General features: G+C 33.8%; 1 long non-coding RNA gene across 1 annotated transcript in view; it reads left to right on the top strand.

Annotated features, from left to right (window-relative positions):
* LOC141555553 (uncharacterized) overlaps positions 1 to 21374 on the top strand; it is a 65603-nt gene that overhangs the window by 3703 nt on the left and 40526 nt on the right. Inside the window, exon 2 of the long non-coding RNA XR_012486253.1 lies at positions 16457 to 16548. This is a non-coding gene — a long non-coding RNA (uncharacterized LOC141555553). The remainder of the gene's footprint in view (positions 1 to 16456; positions 16549 to 21374) is intronic.

The following is a 21374-nucleotide window of genomic DNA, read 5'->3' on the forward strand; positions in this document are numbered from 1 at the left end:
TCATCAATTAGAGAATGGCTGAATAAATTATGGTATATGAATGTGATAGAATATTAGTGTTTCTGTAAGAAAACAATCAGCAGAATGATTTCATAGAGGCTTCAAGAGACCAATATGAACTGATGCTAAGTGAAATGAGCAGAACCAGGAGATCATTATACACGGCCACAATAAGATGATCAATTCTGATGGACATGACTCTTTTCAACAATGATGATTCAAACCAGTTCCATTTGTTCAGTGATAAAAAGAGCCATCTACAACCAGAGAGAGAACTGTGGGAACAGAGTGTGGAACACAACATAGCATTCTCACTCTCTTTGTTGTTATTTGCTTGCATTTTGTTTTCTTTCTAAGTTTTTATTTTTCTTCCTCCTTTATCTGTTTTTTTTTTTGTGTGTGGCAAGATAACAGTATAAATATGTATACATATATTGGATTTAACATGTATTGTAACATATTTACATGTATTGGACTATCTGCCACCTAGGGAAAGGGGTTGGGGGAAGGAAGGAAAAATTTGGAACAGAAGGTTTGCAAAGGTCAATGTTGAAAAAATTACCCATACATGTGTTTTATAAATAAAAAACTTTAATAATAAAATAAGAATTTTGATTGCAGAGAAAATGCTGATCTATATTAATTAAGGGAGTTTCTTCATTGTGAATTCTTTATATGAATAAAATTATAGAGACATTCACAATAAAAATAAAGAAAAAGAAAAGTGGTAATGGCACTTGAGAAGATGAAATTGGCAAGAGAAGCTGGATCAGACTATACAGAAGAAATCTATGGCCATGATGATATAATTTAAAATGAATTCAGGAACTAATTCTCAATCTTGAAAATTTACCATCTCTATTCTGAAAAAACTAGAGGTTTTCCTGCCTCCTTTCAAAGCAACAGTAGAGGAGATAATCCTTAAGCAAAATATCCTTTTTTTTTTTTTTTTCTTTTCTACAAAATCTCAAAGAATAGCTGTTAAAGGTTTGGCATCAATGTAGCAAGAGGTGGTCAATACATTTCACTTTACTTGAGTTCATGTAAGAGTTTTCAGGTTTTTTTTTTTCTGAAAGCATCCTGTTCATTATTTTCCTTAAAACAAATAATATTCCATCAAAAACATATACAACAATTTATTCAATCATTTCCAAATGAAGGATGTCCCCTAATTGCCATTTTTTTCCCGAGAAGAGAGCTGCCACAAATATGTTTTTTTTGGGGGGGTACATAGAGGTCATTTCCCATTTTAAAAATAAAACTCTTTTGGTATTCATGCCTAGGAGGGTGTTGTTAGGTCAAAGGAAATTTATGAATTTATAGTCATTTGGGTCATATCTTTTGGCCATTTATCAATTGGGGCATGGCCCTTATTTTTATTTTTTAAATTTTTTATTATTAATTTTATAATTATAATTTTTTTGACAATACATATTCATGGGTAATTTTTTTTTACAACATTATCCCTTGTACTCACTTCTGTTCTGAATTTTCCCCTCCCTCCCTCTACCTCCTCCCCTAGATGACAGGCAATCCCATACATATTAAATATGTTACAGTATATTCTAGATACAATATATATGTGCAAAATTGAATTTCTTATTGCACAGTAAGAATTGGATTCAGAAGGTAAAAATAACCTGGGAAGAAAGACAATAGTGCAAACAGTTTACACTCAATTCCCGGTATTCCTTCTCTGGGAGTAGCTGATTCCATCAATGATCAACTGGAACTGAATTAGATCTTCTCTATGTTGAAGATATCCACTTCAATCAGAATACATCTTCATACAGTATCATTACTGTATAATTATATATCTATATCTATATCTATCTATATCTATATCTATATCTATATCTATATATATAATGATCTCCTGGTTTTGCTCATTTCACTCAGCATCAGTTCATGTAAGTCTCTCCAAGCCTCTCTATATTTACCCTGCTGGTCATTTCTTATAGAGCAATAATATTCCATAACATTCATATACCATCATTTACCCAACCATTCTCCAATTGATGGGCATCCATTCATTTTCCCGTTTCTAGCCACTACAAAAAGGGCTGCCACAAACATTTTGGCTCATACAGGTCCCTTTCCCTTCTTTAGTATTTCTTTGGGATATAAGCCCAGTAGTAGCACTGCTGGATCAAAGGGTATGCACAGTTAGATAACTTTTTGGGCATAATTCCAAATTGCTCTCCAGAATGTTTGGATTCTTTCAGAACTCCACAAATAATGCATCATTTGTCACAATTTTCCCACATCCCCTCCAACATTCACCTTTATCTTTTCTTGTCATCTTAGCCAATTTGAACAGTGTGAAATAGTATCTCAGAGTTGTATTAATTTGCATTTCTCTGATCAATAGTGATTTGGAACACTCATATGAGTGGAAATAGTTTCAATTTCATCATTTGAAAATTGTCCGTTCATATCCTTTGACCATTTATCAACTGGAGAATGGTTTGATTTCTTATAAATTAGAGTCAGTTCTCTATATATTTTGGAAATGAGGCCTTTATCAGAACCTTTAACTGTAAAAATATTTTCCCAATTTGTTACTTCCTTTCTAATCTTGTTTGCATTAGTTTTGTTTGTACAAAAGCTTTTTAATTTGATGTAATCAAAATTTTCTATTTTGTGATCAATAATGATCTCTACTTCTCCTTTGGTCACAAATTCCTTCCTCCCCCACAAGTCTGAGAGGTAAACTATCCTATGTTCTTCTAATCTATTTATGATCTCATTCTTTATGCCTAAATCATGGACCCATTTTGATCTTATCTTGGTATATGGTGTTAAGTGGGTCCATATATAATTTCTGCATGACTCTTATTTTTAAAAATAAATTTGATTTAATTCCTTTTATGTTTGAGAAATGAGGCTTTAATGGAGAAACTTGCTTCAAAATTCTTTTTACAATAACTATTGCTAACTTGTATTTTCCCCATTTTTTCCTTCTCTCTTTCATCCTATCCCTCCTCAAAAGTGTTTTTCTACTGACCACTCTCTCCCTCATATATCCTTTCTTTTGTTGCTCCCCCTTTCCATATCCTATTCCCCTCCTATTTTCCTGCAGACTAAGATAGATTTCTATATCGATATTAAGTTTGTGTGTTATTATTTCCTGTTTGAGCCAACTCTGATGAAAGTAAGTTCATTTATTCCCCCTCTCCTTCCTCTCTTCCTTTCCATTGTAAAATATTTTTCTTGCCTCTTTTTTATGGCAGATAATTTACACCCATTCTACTTCTCCCTTTGCCTTTCTCCCAGTATATTTCTCTATCATCACTTACTTTCATTTAAAAAAAAATCATCCCTTCATATTCAACTTATATCTGTGCCCTCTAGCTATAATACTTCTTTTAACTGCTATAAAAATGAGAAATTCCTAAGAAGTTACATTGGTGGATTTCTTTTTTCAATTTCTATTTTACCTTTGGTTCTAGAATATCAGGACAGTTTTCCTCAATAATTCCTTGAAAGATGATATTCACTCTGTTTTTGTTTGATCATGACTTTCAGGTAGATCAATAATTTGTAAATTCTCTCTCCTGGATCTGTTTTCCAAATCAGTTGTTTTTCCAATGAGATATTTCACATTTTCCTAATTTTTTTCCATATTTTGAGTTTTGCTTTATTGTATCTTGATTTTTCATAAAGTCATTAGTGTCCATTTGCTCAATTCTAATATTTAAAGAATTATTTTCCTCATGGAGTTTTTCCTTTCCCATTTGGCCAGTTTATTTAAGGCATTTTTCTCATTAGCTTTTTGTATTTCCTTTTGCACCATTCTCAGTTCTTTTCTTAATTTTTCCTCTTTCTCTCTTCTTTGATTTTCAAAATGTCTTTTGAGCTCTTCCAAATTCTGAGACCAATTATTATTTTTCTTGGAGACTTTGTATATAGGAACTTTAACTTTGTTATCTTCTTCTGAAAGTGTGTTTTGATCTTCCTTGCTGTCACAGTAGCTTTCTATGATCAGAAACTTTTTCTGTTATCTGGTCATTTTCCTAGCTTACTCAGCTTTTAACTCTTTGTTAGAGTAGGATGCTATTTCTAGAGTAGAGGGTGTACTTTCTTAATTTGTTTTCAGAGATCTTTTGAGGGTTCTAATCACAAGCCCTCTTTTCTAACTTCAAATTATTAAGAATGTTCCTGTCACATGCTAGCTATAAGATCTAGTGTGCTAAAGCAACACAATCCTACTTTGTTGGTTCTGGGGCTGGGCTCAAGACTGGGGCTACAGTTACAAATAGGGCTGGGATTGTGCTGGCATGGCTGTGCTGTGATTGAGTGCTGGATTTCCTCCTTCTTGCTCCAGAACTTTTGTGCTGACCTTCTAAGTTTTCTTTGGTGACCCTGAGATGAGAAGTCTAGAAGCTACTAGTACTGCTAGTACTAGTCTTATTTTGCTAAAGCTGGACTGGGTCTGGGGTTGTGTTGTGTTGGTGTGGCCTGCATTAGGATTGTGCTCTGAGTTTCCATCCTGGTTCCATAGAACTTTTCTGCTGATTTTCCATATCCTCTTTTGTGTCTCTGCTCTAAGACTTCTAGAAACCTCCAGTACTGACACTGATTCAGAGAGTCCTAGATACTTTCTAATTTACTGGCATGGGGCTGAGACTGTGCTGGTGTGGCCTGCACTAGGATTGCTTTCTAGACTGTATTCTGGACTTCTACCCTGGTGTTACAGACCTTTTCTGATGATCTTCTAAGTTGTCTTCAGCTAGAAAATGTTTCACTCCTTCTTTTGGGGTGTTCTGTTGTTCTAAAATTTGTTTGGAGTCATCTTTGGAGTGGTTTGAGGGGAAAATCGGATGGGTTTCTGCCTTTATTCTGCCATCTTGTCTCTACCTTCAATCTTTTACATTTTTAATCAGTAACTTGGATGAAGACATAGTATACTAATCAGATTTGCAGATGACAAAAAATCTGGAAGGGCTATCAGAGTAAGTGATCATAAAGATCCACATGGATCTTGAAGAGATAAAACAGAGAATAAGATATAAGAAAAATAGAAAGGTAGGAGAGAAAAGCTAATTTATTAATGGTTTTGAATACCAAAAGGAGGATTTTATGTTTGATCCTGAAGATGACACAGACTCACAGGAGTTTATTGAGTAGAGGATAACTTTGTCAGATCTACATTCTCCATTGAGTCACCAACATGATTTTCTAAAGTAAAGATCTGACTAATTTACCCCCTACTCAATAAACTTCAGTGGCTCCCTGTCACCTCCAGGATCAAATATAAAATCCTCTACTTGGAATTGTGATTAAAAAAAAAAAGTGATTAAAAATGTTCAAGCTCTTTGATACAGATATCAGGCAGTTTGGAACATATTCAACAGAGGTCAAAGACAGGAAAAAAAAGTTCCATACACACCAACATATTCATAACATCACTTTTTTGTGGTAATAAAGCAGATAGGTATCCATTGATTAAGGTCTGGTTATATAAATTACACATTTGATCATGTCACTGCCATACTCAATAAATTCCAGTGACTTCCTATCATCTCCAGGAACAAATACAACATTCTCTGTTTTGTATCCATAGTCCTTCATAAACTAGCTTCTTTTCCCTACCAGTCTCTTTTTATTCCTACCATATTCAATTTGAACTCTTGACACTGGCTTCCTTGCCATCCATGAATGAAATATTCCATCTCTTGTTTTCAGGCATTTTCCCTGACTGAAATTCTTTATTTCTATCTCCTGGCCTCCTTAATTTCCTTCAAATCCAATCATTCCACTTTTTAAAGGAATTCTTTAATTCTTAATTCTAGTACTTTCCCTTTCTCCATTATTTCCTATTTATTCTGTACTTAGCTTGTTTGTAAATAGTTGATTATTTGTTGTGTCCCCCAGTAGAATGAGTTCCTAGGGACTACCTTTTACCTCTCTTTGTATCCCCAGTGCTTAGCACTGTGCTTACTGACCTCACTCACACATAGAAAGAAATGGTTATTGCCTCATGGGCTCTATGATATTATTAAAATATCACTGTTAACATGAATATGAAGATTCCAAAGAAGCATTGGAAGACAATGAAGTAACCAAGAACTCTAAAACCAATATACATAACTATGCATCAGTACTAGTGGAAAGAACAACAATAAAAAGCATACACATGCAAAATTGAATGTTGTGTAATTGTAATTATTAGCTTAATTTCAAGGAAGAACAGAGAAAATGGAGTACTGTGAGTATCAAATAACTCATATGCTGTCAGGAGCATAGTATATAGGTCAGTTTCATTAAATTATTTTTCCTCTTTTTTATAAAAAAATCTTTGTTATAAAAATGTCTTTTTATTTTTGTGAGACAATTGGGATTGCATGACTTGACCAAGTTAAAGAGATAGGAAGTATTAAGTCTCTAAGGTTGGATTTGAACTCAGGTCCTCCTGATGTCAAGCTCATTGCTCTATTTACTGTACCATCTAGCTGACACCAAATGTCTTTCTGAATAAGGAAAGGGATAGGAATATCAGAAATTGAGATGATGTACAAACAAAAGGTAGTAATATTTTAATGTGAAATGTTGATAGTGTTGTGGGAATTGCTATGCTCTCTCAGTCTGATGGATTTTATTTTAGTCTTTTGTTCTTTGGAGAGTAGAGCATTGGTCTACTTCTATTAGTGATTAAATAATTCATTCTTAACTAAAAAACAAAACAAAACTATATAACAAATAACTGAAAAAGAAAAATAAACTAGAAGATATGACTTACTGCCTTCCATTCTTGTTTCATTCCCCACCATTTAACTAGGTAGAATCAATGAATCAAAAATAAGGAAAAGAAATGTTCCTGTTCTGTATTTTCCCCCAGTGAGGTCTATATAGCAATCACTTACTTCTAATTTTGTTACTTTTGGCCTGCTTTCCTACATTAAAAAAAGTTTGTGCAGTAAATTTGCATATAATCCTAGTTGTTATGATTTCACTTTGCAATATTTCATGTGGGTACTAAATCTTTACTTTCAGCCAGATCACTATTGACTTAGGATTTATTTCATACTGAGTTTATTCATTCTTAGAAAGTCTTTGATTCTAAATTTGTAACTCTTGTGCAGTAAGAGGAGGCATAATGACAGTTATCCAGTTACTTGGCCCTGATGTTTTGTCTTTTCTAGATATAATGTCATCTGCAAATAGTTGTATTTTAACTCTTTTATTGCTGATATGCATTTCTTTGCTTTTTTTTCCTATCTTACTGATATACTTTAATATAGGATGTCAAGAGCATATGGCTTTTCTTTGTAAATTTTGCCACATATATTTAAGCACATTTATAATAGATTGGTATCTTTGATATGGATAGAACTTTTTAATATAATAGATTGTCTTTATTTACATCTCCAGTTACTTTTTGGTTGGAATTCTCTTTATTAATATTAGCATTACTTTGTTTTTCATGATGTGACAGTTGAGTAGTAACATTTATACTACTCCTATTTTCAATATAGTTAGACCTTGCTGATTTAAGTTTGTTTCTTAAGAGACTTGCATTTTATTTTTTAATCCATTCTGTAACTCTTTTTTATGTGGCAATTATTGAACTTCATTTCTATGCAGTGGCATAAAAGTCTCAGTATTGCCTTGGTATTGTCATCTCAGTAGTATATGTATAAACCATATGAGTTTGTTTCTCTATCTTGTACTAGGGTATGTGAATCCATCTTTTTGTTGGTGCTTACTTACTTCTTTTAATCATGTCCACCTCTCTGTGGTTCCATTTGGAGTTTTCTTGGCAAAGATACTGGAGTAACTTGCCATTTTTCTTCAGATCATTTTACAGATGAAGAACTGAAGGAACAGGGTTAAGTGACTTATTCCAGGTCACACAGCTGGAAAATATCTGAAGCTGGAGCTGAACTTAGATTTTCTTTTTTCATTTTTCTCTTTTATTAAAATGTTTTTATACAAAATGACTAATATGCAAATGTTTTACATAATCACATGTGCATAATCGATATCTGATTGCTTACTAGCTTAAGGAGGGAGAAGAAAGGAGAGTTAGGAAAGGAACAATAGAATTTGGAACTCGAAACTTTAAATAAGCATGTTAAAAATAAAAATACCTGCAATTTTATCCATACAAGAAACTTCCTAGTAAGGGAATACCTTATATGATTGCAAACTTATAACTGCACTGAATCACATAGTCTTAGAGAGTCACCTAAAGCATTGAGAGGTTAAATGGCTAGTTCAAAGTCACATAGGTAAGCTGAACTTTTGAACCCAATTCTTCCAGATTATGGGACAAGTTCTCTACGCATTTTTATCCTACAGATTTCTGTGATAATACAAAATATAATTATCCTCAAAAATATAATTATCCCAAATAGTTAAGTGTATTTTTATATACTTTTTTTTAAATAGCTTTTTATATACAAAACATAAGCATGGGTGATTTTTCAACATTGACCCTTGCAAAAACTTGTGTTTCAACTTTTCCCCTTCTTCCCTCCATCCCCTCCCCTAGATGGCAGGTAATCCCATACATGTTAAATATGTTAAAGTATATGTTAAATACAATATATTTATACAGTTATCTTGTTGCATAACAAAGATCAGATTTAGAAAGAAGGGAAAAATAACCTGGGAAGAAAAAATAAAAATGCAAACAAACAATAGCAGAAAGAGTAGAAATGTTATGTTGTGGTCCATACTCATTTCCCAGTGTTCTTTCTCTGGATGTAGCTGGTTCTGTTCATCACAGATCAATTGGAACTGATTTGGATCCTCTCATTGTTGAAGAGAGCCACATCCATTTGAATTGATCATCATATAGTATTGTTGTTGAAGTGTATAATGATCTCCTGGTTCTGCTCATTTCACCTAGCATCAGTTCATGTATGTCTCTTCAAGCCTCTCTTTATTTATCCGGCTGGTCATTTCTTAAAGAACAATAATTTTCCATAACATTCATATACCACAATTTATTCAGCCATTCTCCAATTGGTGGTCATCCATTCAATTTCCAGTTTTTAGCCACTAAGAAAAGAACTGCCACAAACATTTTTGCACATATGGGTCTCTTTCCCTTCTTTAATATCTCTTTGGGATACAAGCCCAGTAATAACACTGCTGGATCAAAGGATATGCACAGTTTGATAACTTTTTGAACATAGTACCAAATTGCTCTCCAGAATTGTTGGATCCGTTCACAACTCTACCAACAATGCAGTCCCAGTTTTCTCACATCTCCTCCACAGTCATAATTATCCTTTCCTGTCATCTTAGCCAATCTGACAGGGGTGTAGTGGTATCTCAGAGTTGTCTTAATTTGCATTTCTCTGATCAATAATGATTTGGAACATCTTTTCATATGACTAGAAATAATTTCAATTTCTTTATCTAAAATTGTCTGTTCTTATTCTTTGAGCAATAATCAATTGGAGAATGGCTTGATTTCTTATAAATTAGAGTCAATTCTCTATATCTTTTGGAGATGAGGCCTTTCATCAGAACCTTTAGCTGTAAAAATGTTTTTCCAGTTTATTGCTTCCCTTCTAATTCTGTCTGCATTAGTTTTATTTGTACAAAAGATTTTTAACTTAATATAATTAAAATTTTCTATTTTGTGATCAATAATGATCTTTAGTTCTTCTTTGGTCACAATTTCCTTCCTCCTTCACAGGTCTGATAGGTAAAGGATCCTATGTTCTTTTAATTTATTTATAATCTCATTCTTTGCATTTAGATCATGAACCCATTTTGATATTATTTTGGTGTAAGGTATTAAGTATGGGTAATGCTTAGTTTCTGCTGAGGAGGGCTGAAATGCCAAAAAAGGTATGCATGAATCAGACAATGGAGCACTTAAGGCTAATTATCTATTCAATGTGAGACAATGACTATTAGCATATGTTTGGATAAATGGCTCTTCTCACTGTTGGTGCTTGCTGAATGTTTGGTATTAAGATAATCAGAGGCAAGGATTAGAGAAAGAGGGAGATAGGCAGAGTCACTTGGTGGCAGGACTAGGAGGAGAGAAGTTGATGACTCTGGACGCCCAAAAGCAGGATTCTGCTTGGCTGCTTCTTTCACTTATCCCCCTAAAGACCAAAGATTTTAATTCATCCTGATTTTGGTAGACCCTGAAGCCCTCCAGGGAGCTATCCCATACTCTACATCTTGCTATACTAATATCCAATTTTCCCAGCAATTTTTGTCAAATAATGAATTCTTATCCCAAAAGCTGGAGTCTTTGTGTTTATCAAACACTAGATTATTAAAGTTATTGACTATTTTGTCCTGGGAACCTAACCTATTCCACTGATCAACTAGTCTATTTCTTAGTCAATACCAAATGGTTTTGGTGACTGCTGCTTTATAATATAATTTTAGCTCTGGTACAGTAGACCACCTTCATTTGATTTTTTTTCATTAGTTCCCTTGAAATTCTTGACCTTTTGTTCTTCCATATCAACTTTGTTGTTATTTTATCTAGGTCATTAAAATAGTTTCTTGGGAGTCTGATTGGTATAGCACTAAATAAATAGATAAGTTTAGGTAGTATTGCCATCTTTATTATATTCGTTCAACCTATCCAGGAGCACTTAATATTTTTCCAATTGTTTAGATCTGACTTTATTTGTGTGGAACGTGTTTTGTAGTTTTGCTCATATAGTTCCTGACTTTGTCTTGGCAGATAGATTCTCAAATATTTTATACTATTGACTATCATATACTATTCAAATAGAATTTCTCTTTTTATCTCTTGCTGTTGGATTTTGTTAGTGTTTATAAAAATGCTGATGATTTATGTGGAATTATTTTGTATCCTGCAACTTTGCTAAACTTGTGGATTCTTTCTAATAGCTTTTTAGTTGATTCTCTGGGATTCTCTAAGTATCATATCATCTGCAAAGAATGATAATTTGATTTCCTCATTACCTACTCTAATTCCTTTAATTTCTTTTTCATCTCTTATTGCTGACACTAGCACTTCTAATGTAATATTGAATAGTAATGGTCATAGTGGGCAACATTGTTTCACTCCTGATTTTACTGGGATTGGTTCCGTTTATCATCATTACATATGATGCTTATTTATGGTTTTAAATAGATTCTACTGACTATTTTAAGGAAAAGTCCATTTATTCTTATACTCTCTAGAATTCTTAATAGGAATGGGTGTTGGATTTTATGAAACACATTTTCTGCATCTATTGAGATGATCATATGGTTTTTGTTAATTTGGTTACTGATATAGTCAATTATCCTAATAGTTTTCCTAATATTAAGCCATCCCTGCATTCCTGGTATAAATCCTACTTGATCATGATGTACTATCCTGGGGATGATTTTTTGTAGTTTTTTTGCTAATATCTTATTTAAGATTTTAGCATCAATATTCATTAGGGAGATTGGTCTATAATTTTCTTTCTCTGTTTTCAACCTACCTGGTTTAGGTATCAGTACCATGTATGTATCATAAAAGAAATTTGGTAGGACTCCTTCATTCCCTATTTTTTCAAATAGTTTATATAGAATTGGGGCTAATTGTTCTTTAAATGTTTGGTAGAATTCACATGTAAATCCATCTGGTCCTGAGCATTTTTTCTTAGGGAGTTGATTAATAGCTTGTTCTATTTCTTTTTCTGAAATAGGACTATTTAAGCAATTTACTTCCTCCTCTGTTAATCTGGGAAGTCTATATTTTTGGAGGTAGTCATCCATTTCACTTAGGTTATCAAATTTGTTGGCATAAATGTGGGCAAAGTAACTCCTTATTATTGCTCTAAGTTCCTCTTCATTGATGGAATGTGCTCCCTTTTCATTTTTAAGACTAACAATTTGATTTTCCTCTTTCCTTTTTTCTAATCAGATTTACCAAAGGTTTATCTATTTTATTGTTTTTTTTTTTTTAAATAAAACCAACTCAGTTTTATTTATTAATTCAATAGTATTTTTTGCTTTCAATATTATTAATTTCTCTTTTTAATTTTAAAATTTCAAGTTTAGTATTTGATTGAGGGTTTTTAATTTGGTCTTTTTCTAGCTTTTTAAGTTGTAAGGCTGATTCATTGATCTTGTCTTTCTCTATTATTCAAGTAAGCCTCTAAAGATATACAATTTCCCCTTATTACCACTTTAGCTGCATCCCAAAAAGTATGGTATGATGTCTCATTATTGTCATTATATTTAGTGAAATTATTGTGTCTATAATTTGATGTTTCACCCAATTATTCTTTAAGATAAGATTATTTAGTTTCCAAATACTTTTTGGTTTATTTACTCTTAACTTTTTGTTGAATGTAGTTTTTATTGCATAGTGAATTGAAAAGAAAGCATTTACTATTTCTTCCTTCCTGCATTTAATTTTGAGGTCTTTATGCCCTAATATATGGTCAATTTTTGTATAGGTTCCATGAACCACTGAGAAGAAAGTATACTCCTTTCTGTCACCATTCAGTTTTCTCCAAAGATCTATCATACCTAATTTTTCTAATATTCTTTTTACCTCTTCAATTTCTTTCTTATTTGTTTTGTGGTTTGATTTATCTAATTCTGAGAGTGCAAGGTTGAGATCTCCCACTATTATAGTTTTGCTGTCTATTTCTTCTTGCAACTCTCTAACTTCTCCTTTAGGAAGTTAGATGCTATACCACTTGGTGCCTATATGTTTAGTATTGATATTTCTTCATTGTCTATGTTACCCTTTAGCAAGATATAGTTTCCTTCCTTATCTCTTTTAATTAGATCAATTTTTGCTTTTTCTTGATCTAAGATAAGGATGACTATCCCTGCTTTCTTTTACTTCACTTGAAGCATAATATATGCTGCTCCAGCTTTTTACTTTTACTCTGTATGTATATCCCTGCTTTAAATGTGTTTCCTGTAAACAATATATTTTTGCAGTTATGACTTTTGATCCAGTCTGCTATCTGCCTCTGCTTTATGGGAGAGTTCATCCCATTCACATTTATGGTTAAAATTACTTATTCTGTATTTCCTGCCATCTTATTATTCCCAGATTATGCTTTTCTTTTTCTTGCCCTCCTTGATCCCCTTTCCCAGTATTAAACTTACGGGCACCACTTGCATCACACAGGTCTCCCTCTTTAGAAACCCTCCCTCCCTCTTTTGAATCCCTTCCCCTTTATTTAATCCTTCCCTTATTACTCTTTTCCTTTTCCCTTTTCCTCTTCCATTTTTTAATGGGGTGAGATAAATTTCTCTGTAAAACAAATATGTCAATTATTCCCTCTTTGAGCCAACTCTGATGAAAGTAAGATTCACACAATGTTCCACCCCTCTCTAAATTCCCTCAGAGGTGATAGGTTTCCTTTGCCTCTTTGTGGGATGTATTTTCCCTCTTTTTATCTCTCCTTTTCCCTTTTCCTGACATTATCCCCTTTCCATTTCTACAAAGGAAATGCTTTTTTTTTTAAACGTTATATAAGTAAAATCAAATTATACATGTACTCTTTATGTTTATCCATAATAGAAATACTGTTCTCAAGAACTATTTTTACCTTTTTCTGCTTCTCTGAAGTCATATGCTTAGAGATCAATTTTTTCATATAGATCTGGTTTTTTCCTTAGAAACAAATGGAATTCATCTAATGACCATCTTCTTACATGGAAGAAAATGCTCAGCTTAGCTGGGTAGTTTATTTTTGGCTGCATTCCAAATTCTTTTGGCTTTTGGAATATCAGATTCCAGGCTCTTCAGTCCTTTAATGTGGAAACAGCTAGATCCTGAATGATCCTTATTGTGGTACCTTGGTGTTTGAATTGCTTATTTCTGGCTGTTTGTAATATGTTCCCTTAGTTTGATAGTTCTGAAATTTAGGCACATGCTAGTCTCTGGTTCTATTCCTGCCTGCACTGGTCTTTTCCTGCTGCTCAGGACAAACCTTTTCTGGTGACCTTCCAGATTATCTTTTGCTGGTGAGTTGTTGCACTTCCAAACTTCATGAATTTACCAGTCAGAGCTATTTTTGAGGCTGAATTTAATAATTAGTAGTGAGGGTATGAGAGAGGATCAGAAAGTTGCATGTACCTTCTCTACTATCTTGGCTCTGCCCTGAAAATCTCGCCAATTTTTTAAAAAAATATTATTTTCTTTTTCCAATTCACAAATTCTGTTTTCCTTGGAATTGTTTATCTTTTCCAGGTCACAAATTCTGTTTTTCAGGGAGTTGATTTCTTTATCCACTGTATCTTTTAATAAGTAATGTGACTTGTCCTGACCCTCTTGCAAAGCTTTCCTTTCTTTTCTGCATTTTTCTTCTAGCTCTCTTTTAAGATCCTTTTTAATTTCTTTTGTGAGAATCCTGTGTGATGGGGACCAGATCATATCCACCTTTGCATCTAGAGATAAACTGGTTTTAGTCTCCTCAGAGTTTGAAGTCTGTTCTCTTTCTGTATAGAAGGTATCTATAATTACAGCCTGCTTTGCCTTTTTGCTCATTTTGAAAAACAAAACAAAACAAAACAAAAAACTATGGTCTGCTTATGGGGAGCTTATGGAAGGGAGTGGGGTATTTCCAAGCTGTTTCTACAGACAAGAGGAAGGGGAAGTTAAAGGGAAGTGGGACAGCAACCACTAACTGCTCTGGGATTAGCAGTTGTGATGAAACTAGTGGCAGCCGCAAGGCAGCAACTAGGGCTGTGCTGGGATTGACAACTGCTGCTGTGCTTGGATCACACTGAGTCACTCTGGGTGTTGGGTGGGTGTGGCCAGTTCCTGAGAGAGTCTGACATTTTGGGCTTATAGTCTTTACCCCCTCCCCCTCCACTCCCCTGTTGATAGCTTCTCTGCTGATTTACTGGCTTGTTGCCAGGGCAAAGTAGCCAGCACTGTGGTAGAGTTTTCCCTGTAGATTTTCTGCCAGCAGAGACCATACCTCACCTTCCTCGGTCTGGTCAGTGTGAAGTGCTTCCCATGCTCTCACTGTATGCCTAAGGTCTGTGCCTGGCCTAACTCCATTCTGTCCCTGTGCATGAGCAAAACAGACCTTTTCTGGAGCATTTTGAGATTGTCTTTGGTTGGAAATGTGTTGTACTCCCAATATTAGTGGGTTCTAACAGTCAAGCACTAATTCTGAGGCTGAATTTCATTGAAATAGATTGGTGGAAAAGAAAAATTTAGGAAGATGCGTATGTCCTCTCCACCATCTTGGATCTGCCCCCATGAATTAGATTTTCTTGACTGTCTGTACACAGTGCCACCTACCTGGCTCTAGTTGACTTACATCTTAGTGAGTAACTAACTGAGCCACTTAGTGGTTAAATAGGCTTTTTCAATTTTTATGGTTTTTAACTATAAAGCTTAATTTAATATAAACATGCTAAATAAAGTTCCTGTCTCATTAGTAAATGTGTGGTTTGCTTTAACCTGGACTTCTTCTTTATCAAAGATAAGAATTTACTTATGTAATTTTCTACTTTCTATTTTTAAAATTATTTTTGGTTACCTTTTAAGTTTCTAGTTATCTACGCTAAAGAAGACCATCATTTGACACACACACACACATACATATATGTACATGTATGTGTAAAACCTTAATATGCATACTATAGTTATCAGTTCTTTGGAAGTAAATAGCATCTCCTTTATGGGTCCTTTGCTATTGATTTAAGTATTTACAATACTCAGAATAGCTCAGTTGTTTACAGTTGTTCTTTGAATAATATTGCTGTTACTCTCCAGATATTTTCTTGGTTCTTCTCTCTTATTTTTCATTATTATTATTTTTTTAGAATATATAAGTTATTTTGCTTTTTCACAGATCACCTTGGGCAAGCTCCTCTTTTTCCTCTTGTTTTGTCTTTCCCCTTCATCGCTATTTCTCAGAAACATCTTTCTGAATACTTTAGTAATTTCACAAATATAGTACTATGAAAGTTTTCATATTTTATTAACATTTTAATCTTGATTATTTTACATAATTATTTTTGCAACAATTATTTCTTTTTGGAAGACTACATGAAGTGAATGTCTCTATATAAACTTTTCTTCTTTTGCATTTGAAAGTCCATTGCCTGCTTTCATAGAGCTTTTTTAGTTTTACTGGGAAAACACTTTTTTGGTTTATGTCTGCTTTTTAAACATTTTACAAATACTGTTTTGATTACTTCATGTGTTTCTTGTCTTCTCTAAAAAGTTTATTATGGTTCTAACTATTTTTCCTTGATAAATTATCTATTTTCTTCTAAAATCTGGAAGTGTTTTTGTATTACATATATATGTATGTATATATATAATATATATGTATGTATATGTGTACATCTATAAGATAATATGTAAGTACATATATTTTAGTATTGGAATTTTATGTCTAACTATATTGAATTAGGACACTTATCTTGTCAATATTCTGTAAATTCTTTCTCTTTATTCCACAGTGATTATGTTAGCCAGTTTAGGAAAATTTTCTTTGAAGATTTCTTGAGGTATAATGTCTGGGTTACTTTGTTTTTCTAGGTTCTCTTGGATGCCAGTTGTCCTGAAATTGCTGAGTTATTATCTGTCACCCAGATTTTTTATTTGATTCAGCATATTTTCCAGCAGATTAGGTAATTCACTTTTTAAAAAGCCTATATGTCCAGCTTCTTCTTACTTTGTGCAATTTCATTTTTCCAACATAGTAAATTTGCTGCTGTCTGTCATGTTGATTGTTTTCTTCATTATTTCCTGTTGTGATTCTTTGACAATCATAATTCTTATATGTGCACTTGTATATACAAACACACACACACACACACATATATATACACATATGTATTTACTTTTTCAAAGTTATTTTTAAAAATTTATTTTATCTATTATAACTTGTATCTTTATCTTTGTTGTTGCTGATACTTTAACTGATTCAGTATTTTCAATTGTATTAACACTTTTGCTCTGATTCATTTTTAATTTTGGATGTTTTTTATGCTTTCATGATTTTCAAACTTTTTTATTTGGGTTGCTTTAATATATTGCTTTTTATAGAACTTATGGAGACCCTGAATAGTTTTCTCCCTTATACATCTTAGATCTTTGCAACGTTATAATCTTGGTGGATGTCTGATTGGTCTTTCTTATAGTTCTATGGCTCTCCATTCTATTTTGTCTTTGTGGGTTAAGTCTGTGTTCTTTACCTATGTTTGTGTGTGTCCTGGAGGTGGAATAGGTCACAATGTCCTTCTGAATTCCTCAAAGTAGTCTCATTTGTGTAGACTCTTAAAGCAGGTAAGACAGCCTTATTTTAGTAATTTCTCATTAATGTGATCATCTAGCACAGCTGGTTATTGATGAAGCTAAAGATTAGTTCCTGAGGCTTTACATTTCCTGAGATTTTTCTCTAATCTAAAAGGGCTAGGTATTTGAAAGGTTATCTAAAGTATGATAGTTCTCTAGAAGTGATGGATTTTGAAGAATGTTATGAAAGATTAGAGGGTCATGAAATTCTTGAGATGAATATAGAAGGGACTGACAATCCAAATAATGGAACAAAAATGAATAAAAGAGGATTGCCAACAATGTAAGATAGCATTGTACTTACTGGGAAAAAAATGTGCTAATTTACTACTATATTTAAACTATCTGGATAATGGAATCTCAACATACCAGATCAAAGTTAAGTAACCAACTATTTATGACTCAAGTGAACTACACAATGATACATTTATATTTACATGTGGGACTTTACTCATTAATAATGATCTATGGAGTTTTACCAGAAATCATCTGGTCTTGGAATGCTACTGTTTAGAGGTCTAGAGTGGGGAGGGGTTGTTAAAATAAAATTGGGTCTCTATCCCTAATAAAAGATAGGTACCATCTTCACCCTTCTTCAATATTGTGAAATCACACTTCCTTGATCATTATCCCTCACTTACCTGAAGAAAACATATTTTGTTCTTTGGTAATTTTTTTAATGTGGTTTGCTGAATTACTGTAAGGAGAGGGAAATGGTCCACTTGACTTGGTATTTCCTGTCATCAAGCAGCCACTTCAGGAAACTGAAGGTTAACATAAGGTCATTTGAGTTTAAATATCTTAACACAAAACTCATCTTAAAAGTCACTATACTCATGCCAGAGGAAACTCTAGAGGCAAATTAAGTAGCACTTCCTTTTAGATCTAAAGGCAGCTATATTTTATCCTCCCATAAGAAATTAAGGAAAAAATGCATTGGATATAGGGGTATTCTAAAACTTGGAAACTTTGATCCTAGGTTATTTATAAAGAATAGTTCTCTTCTCCCCAGGATTCTACGTCTGTATCACACTCAGCATAAATAGCAGGTCTTGCTGGAGTGACTATATTGTCAATTTTCTGATGACATATTCTCTTTCATAGATTCACAGATTTAGAGCTGAAACAGACTTTAAACATACTTTAGTCCAACCAATGTCACACAGATTGCAATGGCAAAGTCTGGGATTTAAGAGATTAAGATCATAGTTATAGAGACAACAGGGGTAGGATGGGGTGCTAAGTTATTTGTTTTAGTTCATACCAATACTAACAGTAAAGATGGGATTTGAACTCTTGTCTTCTTATGCAAGAATTGATGCCTTAAATAAGGAAAAAAAGTTAGAAAAAAAAAAGTAACGTCAGGCAGAAAGGATGGGAGCAGATGATGAAGACAAGGACAAAACTATACTGTTACTACCACTTCCAGCTATTTGCAGTGTTGCTTTTATTGCCTCTGATTTCTGAATCAACTCTTAGAGAAATCAAGGATAACTTAGCCCTAGATTATCCTAGATAACCTAGGAATGACTGGGGAGAAAAATTGGCCACAGAAGATGTCTCAGGAAGGGCAGAGCTAAGATGTCTTAGGGGATGGTTAAGAATTTTGCTTTAGCCAACTTCAGGGTACAAGGAAATTCTCTTCATAATTGAGATTTCCTTCTCCCCTACCTCACTAAGGCTCTGATGTGACCTGATCTAAGCTTAAATGAGGTGTTCCATCTACTGAATCATTATATTCTCCACTAGAAGTAGATAAAAAGACACTTTCAAAATTATTTGTTGATCTGTCTGGAAAAAAAAGAATATATTTGAAAGTGATAGAGTGAATAGGTTTTCAAAGTATGTCATAACCTAAGCAAGCCCTGAATAGTTTTGTAGGTCATATAATATTGGAAGAATGAGTGAAAGCTTATCAGGAAATCATTGTTCTCACTTCTGGTTCCAAAAAAAGGTCTGATTTTTATCTTTAACAAAATTTATTAAGTGGTAAAGATGACAGTAGACTTGGAATAAGAAATATCAATTATAAGTATAGTTTCTAACACAATGGGAGTCCAGACTAATGGACAAAGTAATAGATCTTGTCAAGAAGGATTAAGTTCAAAATTTGCCTCTAACTGGTAGATGACTGCAATTTTGACTGACAACATGCTATGAGTCTCTGTTACTACCATAATAGCCATTGTGTGAGCTGGATAAGTGTTTAAGCTTCACTTTCTTACTATAAAATGAAGGTTTGGGGCCCAGTGATTGTTAAGGCTCTCTTTACCTTTATGATCCAATTGGTTGAATACATGGTTCTCTCATTAGTACAAAAAGTATAATAATCCTTGGGTTATTTTACAAGGCAGCTGTGATAATAATGCCTATGAAAATGCTTTACAACTGTAAAATACTATGTAAAAGTTAGCTATTGTCACTATTATTTCATTCAACTAAAATGAGGGTCAGGATAAATTTCCTTAGGGCCAATCTCTAATATGACAGATGTTTTGAATAGTATTGATTCAAACATCCTTAGAACAGCAAGTACTTTGGAAATGAAGTAAATAATTAGCATGTTCTAATCATGCTAATTATTTACTTCATTTTCAAAGTATTTGCTATGAGCTAATAAAAATTCTAGGATTTTATGCCTTTATAGAGCTAATCTCTTCATCTAGCTCTTCATAATAGCCTGGGTCCACTTTACATCAAAACTTCTCTGCCAATTCTCTCCTAATCCCCTCAAATAAGTTGCCACTAGGAACTTATTTCCATTTCTGTGCATTCTACTCATACCTTCTCCACTTATCTTCTGCCCCAAGGATAATAACTGAGCTTAGATCTAACTAGGAAAATAATCATCAAATAAGCATTTATTAAGTGCCCACTTGTAACGTGCTCTCCTGGCAGTTACAATTACTAGTCTGTCCTAGACCCACCAGAGTACCTTTGACCACTGTCCTTTGCAGTGTGAGCTCTACCCGGCTCGCCTCCTCTGAGGCCTTCTAAGGTCTCTGGCCACAATCTCTTGAATCTATAGCTTAATAACCGGTAGCGCACTCAAGAACAACCACGTGTAATCTTAAAAGCCTTTATTATACCTACTCATATAATGCCCTAACTGATGCCCTGACTTGTTGGTTCCCTGGTGAACACCTGGTCAGAAGACCCACGTGTTCACTACCGAAATCCTTACCTCTTTCGGTTACCCATCTTGGCTTGGCCACCCAGGCTAGGAGCCAGGGTGAACAGCACGAGGTTAAAGAGGGCGGTTGCTGCCTGCAGTGGGCTTACATAGGGCCTGTGAGGTCACACACACAGCCAATCAGCGAGAGAGTCACCCATTACAAAACTATCTCAATATGGCCAGGATCCCGCCCAAGGGCAGTCCTAATATCCACAGAAATTACTTCCAGGCCTCAATCTCCCGATGCACTGTGTCCGCCCATTTAAAGGGCCCTTACACCCACTGTTTATAAAATACTGTGTTAGGCATCAAGATGACAAAGACAAAAATCAGACAATCTTCTTTTAACGCGTTGCCATTCAAGTAATGTAGCCTCTTTTCATTAGTAAGTACTTTGGAAATGGAGTAAATAATTCAATTCAATGGCATACCAATGGCAATAGCTGACTTTTACTGATAACATACTATGTGTCTCTATCAGAAACCTTTCATTTGTTTAGCCATATGTCACTTCCAATTGTATTTGATTGATCAAAATAAATGAAGGGATTCTAGTTTAGTGACAGGTTACAGAATAAATGACTCCCATCATATCATTGTTTGTTGTCTATCAGTGGTTCAGGACATAATTTACTTCCAGAAGATTGGATTATTTGGTCTTAAAGATACCTTTTCTCTTGGGCAATGTCAACAGAACTTGTGGGAGTCAGGTATATCTCTGTTTCAGATTTATTCCAAGTATTCATCAATATATGATTCTAATACACATTTTGATTGCCAATCTGCTCATATAATTTTTTTGCTCTTCAGGAGCAAATAAATTACCCACAATACTTCAAAGTCATTTCGTTCTGGACTATTTCTTTCTTTGCGTCCTTCTCTCTTTTCCCCCAAATGAAGATTCATTTCCCATATATTTCAGTATCTGTATGCTGTTTTCTCTTGATCCATGTTTCCACATTTAAATGATTTATGATTTCCTTA

Source organism: Sminthopsis crassicaudata, chromosome 1 (genome assembly GCF_048593235.1).
Source record: "Sminthopsis crassicaudata isolate SCR6 chromosome 1, ASM4859323v1, whole genome shotgun sequence".
Lineage (NCBI taxonomy): Eukaryota > Metazoa > Chordata > Mammalia > Dasyuromorphia > Dasyuridae > Sminthopsis > Sminthopsis crassicaudata.